Here is a 12,618-nt window from a genome sequence, read left to right on the forward strand (position 1 = left end):
TGCATGTCAAGATCTTATCAGTAATAGATAAAGATCTATAGCATAGATAAGATAAGCAATTTTCATATAGATGACGTCATATTTTTAATTGAATGTAGATTATAAAAATTGATAATATTGTGTAAGGGGTATATGGAAATGAATGTCAGGGTTGGTGCTTATGTGTCACTATAGGGGAGGTGGGTGAAAGTATATATACATATATATATATATATTTATATATATATTTATATATTTATTTTAATTGGGTATTTTCTTTTTATTTTGTAAACATAAATAAATAAAAAGGCACAGGACTTGTCATTTCATTTGTGTGAGACATTACAGCATGTATAGTTTGTTTTTTCTTTTCATTTTTCATTCAGCTATGACTGAAACATTTTGCTGTGGACCACATTGGAAATCTTTACTTAATTTTATTTGTATATGTTTAATTCCGTCTAAAAAAATTAATGAAATCAAGATTCATTTTACCCGATTTTCACAAAGAAGACAGCACCAGGACACCGTTAGTGAGCCTACTGAGACCTCTGAGTGCCACCGTGAATGTGATCAGAAATAGGTCAGACAGAAAGGTCAGTAAGCCTGAACTTTCGCCCCTCCTCCCTTCCTCTCTCCCCCTACCTCCTCCTCCTGCTCCTCCTCCTCTGCTAAACATCAGATTAGCCTCAGTCAGGGTTTTGTGTTTAATTCCTCTGAGAAAAAGAAAAATTAAAAAATGAAATTGTAAATTAAAAAATTAAATTGAAAATAAAAGCAAATAAAATAAATAAAAAGAAGAAAAGCAAAATGAAAAATATAAGCAAAAAAAAATAAAAGTAAATGACAAAAACTAAAAAGTAAATGAAAAACAAAAAAAATGAAAGCAAATAAAATTGAAAATTAAAAAATAAAATTTGAAAATAAAAAAATAAAATTGAAAATTAAAAAATAAAATTGAAAATTAAAAAATGAAATTGTAAATTAAAAATAAAATGTAAAAACTAAAATGTAAAAAATACAATTGAAAAAATAAAAGTAAATGAAAAAAATGAAAGCAAATGAAATTGTAAATTAAAAAAAATAAGGGTGGCTGGCCTCTCCTCCGTGAATCGCCACCTTATCGTGGTGGAGGGGTTTGTGTGTCCCAGTGATCCCAGGAGCTATGTTGTCTGGGGGCTTGTCCCCCTGGTAGGGTCTCCCATGGCAAACTGGTCCTGGGTGAGGGTCCAGACAAAGAGCGGTTCAGAAGACCCTTATGAGTCAAAAAACAAGGGAACAGTTTACCCTGCCCGGGATAGGGTTACCGGGGCCCCACCCTGGAGCGAGGCCTGGGGAGGGAGCTCGAGGGAGAGCGTCTGGTGGCCAGGCATTAGCCCGTGGTGCTTGGCCGGGCGCAGCCCGAAGAGGTTACATGGGCCCGCCCTCCTGCAGGCCCACCACCCGCAGGAGGTGTCGTAGGGGTCGGGTGCAGTGTGTGTCGGGCGGTGGCCGAGGGCGGAGGCCCTGGCGGACCGATCCCCGGCTATCGAAACTGGCTATTGGGACATGGAATGTCACCTCTCTGGTGGGGAAGGAGCCTGAGCTAGTGCGTGAGGTTGAGAGATACCAGCTAGATATAGTTGGGCTCACCTCAACGCATGGCCTGGGCTCTGGAACCAGTCTCCTGGAGAAGAGCTGGACTCTGTTCCAGTCTGGAGTTGCCCTCGGTGAGAGGCGGCGAGCTGGGGTGGGTATTTTTGTATCCCCCCGGCTTGCTGCCTGTACGTCGGAGTTTTCACCAGTGGACGAGAGGGTAGTTTCCCTGCGCCTTCGGGCTGGGGAACGGGTCCTGACTGTTGTTTGCGCTTATGCGCCGAATGACAGTTCAGGGTACCCACCCTTTTTGGAGTTGCTGGGTGGGGTGCTGGAGAGTGCTCCATCTGGTGACTCCATAGTCTTGCTGGGAGACTTCAACGCTCACGTGGGCAATGACAGTGAGACCTGGAGGGGCGTGATTGGGAGGAATGGCCTGCCCGATCTGAACCCGAATGGTGTTTTGTTATTGGACTTCTGTGCAAACCACAGTTTGTCCATAACAAACACCATGTTCGAACACAAGGATGTCCATAAGTGCACATGGCACCAGGACACCCTAGGTCGCCGGTCGATGATCGATTTTGTAATCGTATCATCAGATCTGCGGCTGTATGTTCTGGACACTCGGGTGAAGAGAGGAGCTGAGCTGTCAATTGATCAGGTGGCGGGGGAAGATGCTGGACAGACCTGGCACACCTAAACGTATTGTGAGGGTGCGCTGGGAACGCCTGGCAGAAGCCCCAGTCCGGGAGATCTTCAACTCCCACCTCCGGCAGAACTTCGACAGCATTCCGAGGGAGGCTGAGGACATTGAGTCCGAATGGACCATGTTCCGCACCTCCATTGTTGAGGCTGCTGCTCAGAGCTGTGGCTGCAAGGTGGTTGGTGCCTGTCGTGGTGGTAACCCCCGAACCAGATGGTGGTCACTGGAGGTGAAGGGAGCCATCAAGCTGAAGAAAGAGTCCTATCGGGCTTGGTTAGCCTGTGGGACTCCGGAGGCAGCTGACAGGTATCGACAGGCCAAGCGGAATGCAGCTCGGGTAGTGGCCAAAGCAAAAACTCGGGTGTGGGAGGAGTTTGGTGAGGCTATGGAAAAAGACTTTCGGACGGCATCGAAGCGATTCTGGCAAACCGTCAGGCGACTCAGGAGGGGAAAGCAGTGCTCCACTCACACTGTTTATAGTGCGGGGGGGATGCTGCTGACTTCAACTGAGGCTATAGTCGGACGGTGGAAGGAATACTTCGAGGACCTTCTGAATCCCAATGACACGCCTTCTGTAGTGGAAGCAGAGTCTGGGGATGAGGGGGATGACTTGACCATCACTGGGGGTGAGGTCACTGAGGTAGTTAAACAACTCCTTGGTGGCAGAGCCCCTGGGGTGGACGAGATTCGCCCTGAGTTCCTGAAGGCTCTGGATGTTGTAGGGCTGTCTTGGTTGACACGCCTCTGCAACATCGCGTGGAGATCTGGGGCAGTGCCATTGGATTGGCAGACCGGGGTGGTGGTCCCCGTCTTTAAGAAGGGAGACCGGAGGGTGTGCTCCAACTTTCGGGGGATCACACTACTCAGCCTCCCCGGTAAGGTCTATGCCAGGGTGCTGGAAAGGAGGGTGCGTCCGTTAGTCGGATTCAGGAGGAACAATGCGGTTTTCGTCCTGGTCGTGGAACGCTGGACCAGCTCTTTATCCTCTCAAGGATATTCGAGTGTGCGTGGGAGTTTGCCCAACCAGTCTACATGTGCTTTGTGGACTTGGAGAAGGCATTCGACCGTGTTCCTCGGGGTGTTCTTTGGGAGGTTCTGCGGGAGTATGGGGTGTCTGGCCCATTGTTGCGGGCCATTCAGTCCTTGTACAACCACAGTGAGAGCTTGGTCCGTATAGCCGGTAATAAGTCGGATTTGTTTCCTGTGGGTGTTGGACTCCGTCAGGGCTGCCCTTTGTCACCGATTCTGTTCATAATTTTTATGGACAGAATTTCTAGGCGTAGCCAGGTGGCGGAAGGCTTCTTCCTTGGTGGCCTCAGAGTCTCATCTCTGCTTTTTGCAGATGATGCGGTTCTGTTGGCTTCATCAGGGGGGGGCCTCCAGCTCGCAGTGGAACGGTTCGCAGCCGAGTGTGAAGCGGCTGGCATGAGAATCAGCACCTCTAAGTCTGAGGCCATGGTCCTCAGCCGGAAAAGGGTGGAGTGCCATCTCCGGCTCAGGAACGAGTTCTTGCCTCAAGTGGAGGAGTTTAAGTATCTCGGGGTCTTGTTCACGAGTGATGGGAGAAGGGAACGGGAGATCGACAGGCGGATCGGGGCTGCTTCTGCAGTGATGCGGACGCTGCACCGGTCCGTCGTGGTGAAGAGGGAGCTTAGCGTAAAAGCGAAGCTCTCGATTTACCGGTCGATCTACGTTCCTACCCTCACCTATGGTCACGAGCTTTGGGTAGTGACCGAAAGAATAAGATCGCGAATACAAGCGGCAGAAATGAGTTTCCTTCGAAGGGTGGCTGGCCTCTCCCTTAGAGATAAGGTGAGGAGTGCGGCCATCCGGGAGGGGCTCAGAGTAGATCCGCTGCTCCTCCACATCGAAAGGAGCCAGTTGAGGTGGCTCGGGCATCTGATTAGGATGCCTCCTGGCCGCCTCCTGGGTGAGGTGTTCCGGGCATGTCCCACCAGGAAGAGGCCCGTGGTAGACCCAGGACACGCTGGAGAGATTATGTATCTCGGCTGGCCTGGGAACGCCTTGGGGTCCCTCCGGATGAGCTGGAGGAGGTGGCTGGGGAGAGGGAAGCCTGGGCTTCTCTGCTTAGGCTTCTGCCCCCGCGACCCGGCCCCGGATAAGCGGAAGAAAATGGATGGATGGATGGATGGAAAAAATAAAATTGTAAATTTAAAAATAAAATTGTAAATTAAAAAATAAAATTTAAAAAGTAAACTAAAAATTAAATTTTTAAAAAGTAAAATAAAAGTAAATTAGTGAAATCATCTGTTTTTTTTTTAAAAAAGTTTCTGTTTTCTAGTTCCACTGACCTGTAACAGAAAATAGACACTAAAAACCTCCCCTCCCTCCTCCCTCCTCCACCCTATGTTGAGCCTCTTTGAGATCTTATCCACCTCTCTGTATTACAGTGTATTACGGTATTGAAAAAAGAAAACCAATAATTTAGACTTCAGTGGGGGCCACACCTATGCCCCCTATTCAGGGCCTCTCTTTTCACGGTAACACCTCTGTTTGCTTTAGGTAAGATACAGAAAAATAACGGTCACCGAACCTCTTTAGCTTGCTGGACACATCTGTTTTTGTAAGATAAGAACCCCACACCCCTTTTCCATAAAATTGTAAATAAAAAAATAAAATTGTAAATTAAAAAATTAAATAGAAAATTAAAAAATAAAATTTTAAATTTAAAAATAAAATTACAAAGTAAATAAAACTAAACTAAAAATTATATTTTTAAAAAGTAAAATAAAAGTAAATTCATGAAATCCTCTTTTTAAAAAAAAGTTTCTGTTTTCTATTACCAATGATCTGTTATCAGAAATAAGCACTAAAAACCCCCTCCCTCCTCCTCCTCCTCCTCCTCCCTATGTTGAGCCTCTTTGAGATCCCACCCACCCTCTGTGTATTACAGTTTATTACAGTATTCAAAAAGAAAAACAATAATTTAGTCCTCGGGGCCCCACCTATGCCCCCTATTCAGGACCTCTCTTTTCGCAGTGCCACCTCTGTTTGCTTTAGTAAGATGCAGAAAAAAATAACAGTCACTGGACTTCTTTTAGCTTGTTGGACACATCTGTTTTTGTACGATAAGTACCCCACCCCTCTTCCGATCAATCAGTTTCGTAAATGGTCCAGACTTTTACCGTGAGCACATCAGAGCCTGTCTCGTTTATGAAAAAAACAACTGAACCTACTAAATAGAATAGAATAGAATGCCTTTATTGTCATTATACAGGATGTACAATGAGATGGGAGGGCCACTCCTGTTCAGTGCCATACAACAGAAAATCAAACTCTCTAAAATAAAAATAAAAATATTATAACCTAGTATAATCAAGAAATATACAGAAAAGAAACAATGTATAAAATATACAAAAAATAGAATGTATAAAAATATATACATACATTGGTGCATCTGTACATTGTAAGAAAAGTAAATAAGTGTATACATATAATAATAATGAAGATGATGAATATTGCACTTGGCGAATGAATATTGCACTAGTGAATGAATACTGGATATTACACAATATAGGAATGTTAGATATTGTTCAGTATGAATAATCTAATATTGCACAGAGATGTGGGTGTTGCACAGTTACGGTGGGTGAGTGTGAGAGTTCAGGGTGGTGATTGCTCTGACGAAGAACCTGTTCTTTAGTCTGTTTGTTCTGGCAACCGTGTAAAACAAGTGATTGGCAACTTTAGTTAAGGTAAGTTACGTTTATTTCTCCTTTGTATGTATAGTTCCAGCCTCATAACTCAAAAAAAAAAAAAAAAAAAAAATATATATATATATATATATATATATATATATATATATATATATATAGGTTATTATAGATCACAGACCTGCCTTAGAAAGAAGAATGATAAAATCTGCCTTTTGGGTGTAAAAGCTAACTGTCAAACACACAAACCTATAAAGAGCCTCAGTGTAAATATGTTGTTAGTTTGTTCCTCTAAATGTGACTCTTGGACGGTCGCTAGGATTTTTGTAAAGACATGGTTTATACAGGTATATCAAACTCTGTTTTTAGGTTGTAGGTCATTTAAAAAATACTTTCTAAATTTTTTTTTTTAACTTTTGTGTTAGATCACACGCTCATGGGCTCCATTTCAGATACAGATGTCAGTACGTTTTTTTTTTTTTGTTTTTTTTTCACGGCATGTCTTGATGAATAAGAGGGTCATAGAACTTTTTTTTTTTCTTCAGATGCTGGATTGATTGGGGAGGCGGATATTGGTATGTTTTGGGGTTTTTTGAGGGTTTTTTTTTTTTTGGTATTTTTGTTTTTCAGACAAAAAAAACAAAATGCTTTAAAAATAAGAAACTTTTTAAACCATTTCAGACATATTTGAGTTAGACCTCTATCTTCACATTCAAAGACCTTTGTCTCCTCAGTAACAGGACTGGGCTCAGCTTCTAAGGGCAGCAAGCTAGTGGAAAGCCAAAGATAGAATCTCCGTGGTGCAACCTCAATAGGAAAACATCTCACAGTTGACAGAAGTGACAACCCTGCCCCAAATTTTGTCACATAAGTTATTAAAAATAGGTGAGTATGTTTACTATGTTTGTTTTATTAATTTAAAAAAATCTGTCTTTCAGGAGGTAAAGGTGTTATTGGAGCTCGCATACCAATACGCAGAAGGACGTGGAGAAATGAGAGGAGGTGCAGGGGCCTATACACTAGGGTTCTTTTGTAAAACATTTACACCTGTGTTAGAATTATTAACCTTAATAAAACATTTAGTTATGTCAGAGTTATTGACCTTAATAAAATAAGTTTTTTGTTTTTTTTAAACTGGATTTTATTGAACAATAAAATGTCTAGTAATGATTATTTTAGAGATTTAAATGCAGCTTTAGCCTTGTTAGAGGGTGAAAATTGAGAGAACGCTAGTCAATCCAATCCTGAAATCATCTCTTTGACTCCTGTTATTGATGCTGTGAACTCTTTCAACTGGCTACAACTATTGGACCCCCAACTCTCCCCGTGTTGATAATACATGAGATAACCCTATTGAACCCCCTCAAAATCAGACATCCAGTCATGATACATTTGATGTTTTTGATGCTATCGATAATGTTCTAGCTCAATTACAGTCTAACCAACAACCTATACCGTCTGAATTAATAGCCTGTTAAAGCAGAGACCCCGTGAAAATCCCTGTCCTTACTGTAAGGACGGCAATTGCAGTGAGATCAGCAAATGCACTGGGCTTGACATGCATGGAGTTCTGCTCCTGATTTATACTGTGTGTAGTTAAGTTATAGTTTTATTAAAAAGGCCCCTCAAGGCCAAACTGTTATAATCTCTTGTGGTTTTCTGTCCTACTCTCTTATCTCTGCTGATTTTACTAGTACAGTCTACTATATTGCAATGAAATGCAGTATATTCTTTCATTTGGGACAGATCACATATTTTTAAATGACTATGCATAGTATATTTACATATTTGGTATTGCTGGATTTAGAAAATAAGCACATTAATTCAACAAGCCTACTGTGTTATATGACAATACATGCGACATAATAAAACTTGGGACTGAAGACTCAATTTTGTCAATACTTTTCAGTTGGGGCACTTCATACATTAAGTGACTTAACACCCTGATTATGCAGGCCATATTTACATATGTATTGATGGATTCAGCACAACCTCATCTTTCCAACAAGCCATCATATGTGTTTCTATGACAAACCCTGGCAAAGCAATTACAAAGTAAATAAAAACATTTTGCATAGATATATTTTTTCCATGTTTGCCTATTTTAGGTATGTGTTCCAAGGTCTCTATCTACCATACTTTAAGATATTTCCATCCAGCTTTTTCTAGTGGGTAAAGCAAAGTCCTGACTACATACATTTCTATTCTGAAAGCTCTCAGGCCTTATGTTATTAATCTACATCGGTTTTGGGGGTTAACCCCATACGGACAGGCTGTACTTGAGTTCTTTTTTAGTTTTGGGTATATAACAATATCTATCAATTTAACCATCTTGGCAGTAAAATATTTTTGGCCAAGAATCCATTTCGTATAGGGAAGACATCAGAGATGAGGAAAAACATGGTTGGGTTTAGTTCTACCTCCAGTAGGTGTATGTCAAAATTTGGGGGGGCATTGTCACTAGCCTAGTGGATACGACGCCACATTGAGTGGGTGGGCCCCGTTTCTGTGATACGTCAGTGTATATGTCTATGGATTTACTGAGCTAGCGGAAATCCTGCTGACTGAAGGATGGAAGTTTGTTCATTCAGTCTGTTTACATGTTTTGTTATCTTACACAGGAGGAAGCACTTTGGTGAAGTCTACTTCACTGCAGACTGTCTTTTTAAAGAATAAGTCAGCCTTTAGCTGTTTTTGCTCTGTATCTTTTCTGTTTACATTTTAATAGCACAGCTGTTAGTCTTTTCTTATGAAGGAAAAAAGCATTAATTTATTTGAGGAGCATTATTATTTAAATATGCCAGTGGTTTATTTTTCAGCAATCCCTCATGCACATCTACAGCTGAATGTTAATAAAAGTGTCTGTGTGACATTTAGGACATGTAGCTTTGACTCAGAAGTACCTTTTTGTTTATACCTTTGGGAAGAAAAAAATATCAAGATATATTTCTTATATCGCCATTCAGATAAAAAAAATTTTGAGATATTATTTTGGTCCATATTCCCCAGCCCTAGTAGTTCTAAACATATTTAGGGTGTTTTTTCTTTACTTTTTGTCTCTTTTTCTTTACTTTTTGTCAGCTGGTTTACCAAAAGAAGCCATCTCATGCCATGATATGAGCTGTAAGAATCCTCAACATAGCGCTGAGTTATGCACTATGTATGAGAATGCTGTGACGCCCCTTCTTACCTCAAGTAAGCCTCTGTATAAAACCAGCTCACATGGTATCAAGCCAGGCTGGAATGACTATGTAGGAAAGCTTCATGGAGGGTCCAGAAGGGCTCTTAAAGCATGGGTTGATTTGGGTAAACATAGACATGCCCCTTTGTTTGAGTATTAAAAAAACAGGCAAATGCAAATTTTAAATATGCTTTAAGATTTATAAAGAGAAACAAAAACACTATGAGGTCTGACTCTTGCAAGAAAGTTAAAAAATAATGTCTAGGACTAGAAATTAAGAAAATAAATAATTGCAAAACATCACTTCCAACTACTATTGATGGTGTCAGAGATGTAAAAGAAATTACTCAGTTACGGCAGGAACACTACACTGGTGCCGTTTACACAAAGCCGTTTTCACTGGAAACGGTGTCGTTTTGATGCGTTTCAGCCTTTCGTTTACACGATGGCGTTTCAGAAACGATCCGCGTTTACACGAGGACATGTGAAACGATGAAAACGATGTAGTTCCCATGCCAGGCCACAAGTTGGCGTTGATTTTCTCTTTGCAAAGTTTGTTTATGCAAGACGCGCATGCGTGGAGTGACACAGTAGGTAGTGCGGCAAATTGTTCATTACTTACAAAACGGCCAATGTGAGAGGTTTTGTGTGGACCGATGATGAGGTTGGATCGCTGCTGCACACAACGCTGAATTACAAAATGGTAAAAACACAGGAAGAGCATAAGAAGCACTCGTGAATCCGCGAGTACTGTTTATCAGTTTGCGCGTGCGCGAAAAACTGTGGCCGTCGCAACCATAGTGCGCATGTGCGAGTCGAGCGTTTTCAAATCATCCCGGTTTCAAGTGTTTACACGAAAACGCAAGCCGGTGCGTTTCTGAAACGCTCCACTCTGGACCCCGTTTCTGAAACACATCGTTTTCACTCTGTTGTCGTGTAAACAGAAGGGCGAAACGCATCAAAACGACACCGTTGTCGTGTAAACGCAAGGCCGAAACGCATCAAAACGACACCGTTTCAAAATGAAAACGGTCTCGTGTAAACGGCACCTGAGCTGTTTAATTGTGTCAAAAGTAACGCTTATGTGGTGGGTGACATACATAGTAATGAGAATGTGATTGTCTCCCCTCAAGAAATACATAATGCAATCATGACACTGAAAGACAATAAGGCATGTGGTATGGATAACATTTGTACTGAGCATCTGAAAAATGCAAGTAGAAAACTCTGTCCACTACTTTCTATGTGTTTCACTGGCCTTTTAGTCTCCAAAGATGATATTCCTTTCCCCCGACAGCCTTGATTGCAACTACATGCAAATAATCAATTATGCAAATTAGGTGATGGCGTCATATAGCAACTTCTAGCGACTTTTAGGACAGCCAGTAGCTACTTTCCTTACTGAAGAGTTGGCAACAGTGGGTTTCCTAAGTGTTTCACTCAAACTTTAACTCTAAACTTATTTATTTATGTTTACAAAATAAAAAGAAAATACCCAATTAAAATAAATATATAAATATATATATAAATATATATATATATATATATATATATGTATATATACTTTCACCCACCTCCCCTATAGTGACACATAAGCACCAACCCTGACATTCATTTCCATATACCCCTTACACAATATTATCAATTTTTATAATCTACATTCAATTAAAAATATGACGTCATCTATATGAAAATTGCTTATCTTATCTATGCTATAGATCTTTATCTATTACTGATAAGATCTTGACATGCATTTGACAGAAGGTGGTACCTTATACCTCCTATAATGTAGATAATCATCTTTGTCGCCGGCAGAAACACTAAATTTTGTTGTATCAAAGCAAATGGTCCAAACTTACTGGGACCAAGCAGCCAAACTTCATCTGTCTCCTGTAAACAGGTTAGCACTAGACAAGTGGCTTCATGTGAGAAATAGCTGAGGTATCTCAACCCAGTTATGGAAGGTGCCAGGGATCAGATCAGTACTTGCACTGCCAGGAGCTATGAGTTTTGCAAACCATGCTCTGGAATGTGATTTGGAAGAAAGCAAGCTAAGACAAATGCAGGGAGATGGGATAATTATATATGTGAATTACAGATTAGGCGCAGAATATAAACAGATGGATTTGCCTGTAAACTACTAGTTTACAGAGAGAATGTGCCTTCAGCCAATGCCGTGTGCCACACTTGGGAAATGTCACTAGAGTAAAGGGAATTCACGTGTTGCTAAAGCAGGAACTCCCACGGCTACTACTAATAGCTGTTACTAATAAACTCATGTTAGTTCTCCATCTATTGAGCTACTATGGCAAGTTCATGCCTAATTTTGCCACTCCAATAGCTCTATGACACAATTACAGCAGAAAGTGGGAGTTGTCAACCTTAATGTCCCCGATTTTTAGCTGGATTTATTGCAACGGTGAGATTTAGTATAAACTGACTGAACAGCACGGAAATCCTGATGTGTTATCCTAACTCCCAATACCAGATGACAGATTTCCCAAACCAAGCACAGGGTTCATGGTGTCTCACATGCCTGTAACTGCAAAGCACATGAAACACAAAAAGGTCCCATACTGGGAGAGAGCTAAAGTATACATAGCAGAGGAAGTTTTTAACCTTTGTGAAACAAAGATTTGAAGTCACTAGAACACCGTGTTATCAAGACTTTCAGGGTCAAAAAAAAGAAAAGAGAAAAAAAAAATCACAGCAGATTTTTTTCCAGAGTTACATGACAGCCACTGGAGTGAATGAAAGCTTACTCCAAAGGCCTTCTTTCATTTGGTAAGGTTATTGAAAAGCAGGTGAATATGCAGTAATGTATAGAACAAATATATATTACAGAGTATGATTTCTGCATGTGAAAGAGGACACACCTTCAGCTTTCCTGTGATGTTAAACAGATGTCTGTTATGAATGGATACACACTCTGGCCTGACATAATTCAAATGCAGTGCACCACAACCAGCAAAACAAATGCCTAAAGGATAGTGACAGATGACCGACTTCAATTTGCATCAGGTGAATCTGAGTTATTGCTAAAATTGAAAGTAGTCAGACACATCAATAATTCATTTTACTGCTCAGTCTCAAATGTGTTGGCGGTAAAGCTGCGGTCCAGAATGTCAAAAAAGTCTCTGAAAACAAATAGAGCAGCTGGTGGCTTGTGTTATTACAGCAGTGTATTGTTAATTTGTTGTTAGGTACACAAACATACAGCACACAACTACCAAGAAAAGACTAGATGTTTCTGAGAGGAGAGGCCCATACTAGACTGTCTCTAAGCAAAGATCATTTTAATCATCACTAATGTTCAGGGTTCTATAAAATAACTGGTGAATGCAAATCGATTTGAGGAGGAAACATGTAAATTGGACACAAAGCGAAAGCACACTGGAACAAACACTGAAACAGAGTGGGATTACCATCTAGGAGATGATAAGGGTGGCACTGTCACTGTTGTCTGTAAGCACACATCAGATGACTGTCAGACTGTGAAAACC

At 41.1% G+C, this 12,618-nt stretch overlaps 1 long non-coding RNA gene across 4 annotated transcripts; it reads left to right on the plus strand.

Moving 5' to 3' along the window:
* The first annotated feature begins 5,933 nt into the window (after positions 1–5,933).
* On the plus strand, positions 5,934–7,010 carry LOC115789656 (uncharacterized). Of its 4 annotated transcripts, none has more exons than XR_004020715.1 (4): positions 5,934–5,976; positions 6,360–6,394; positions 6,480–6,509; positions 6,873–7,009. It is a non-coding gene; the product is annotated as an uncharacterized LOC115789656 (long non-coding RNA). The 4 variants fall into 4 exon arrangements; XR_004020714.1 differs by having other exon boundaries at positions 5,936–5,976; positions 6,669–7,010; XR_004020716.1 differs by having other exon boundaries at positions 5,953–5,976; positions 6,360–6,398; positions 6,669–7,010.
* The last annotated feature ends 5,608 nt before the right edge of the window (positions 7,011–12,618 follow it).

Source organism: Archocentrus centrarchus, chromosome 12, assembly GCF_007364275.1.
Source record: "Archocentrus centrarchus isolate MPI-CPG fArcCen1 chromosome 12, fArcCen1, whole genome shotgun sequence".
Lineage (NCBI taxonomy): Eukaryota > Metazoa > Chordata > Actinopteri > Cichliformes > Cichlidae > Archocentrus > Archocentrus centrarchus.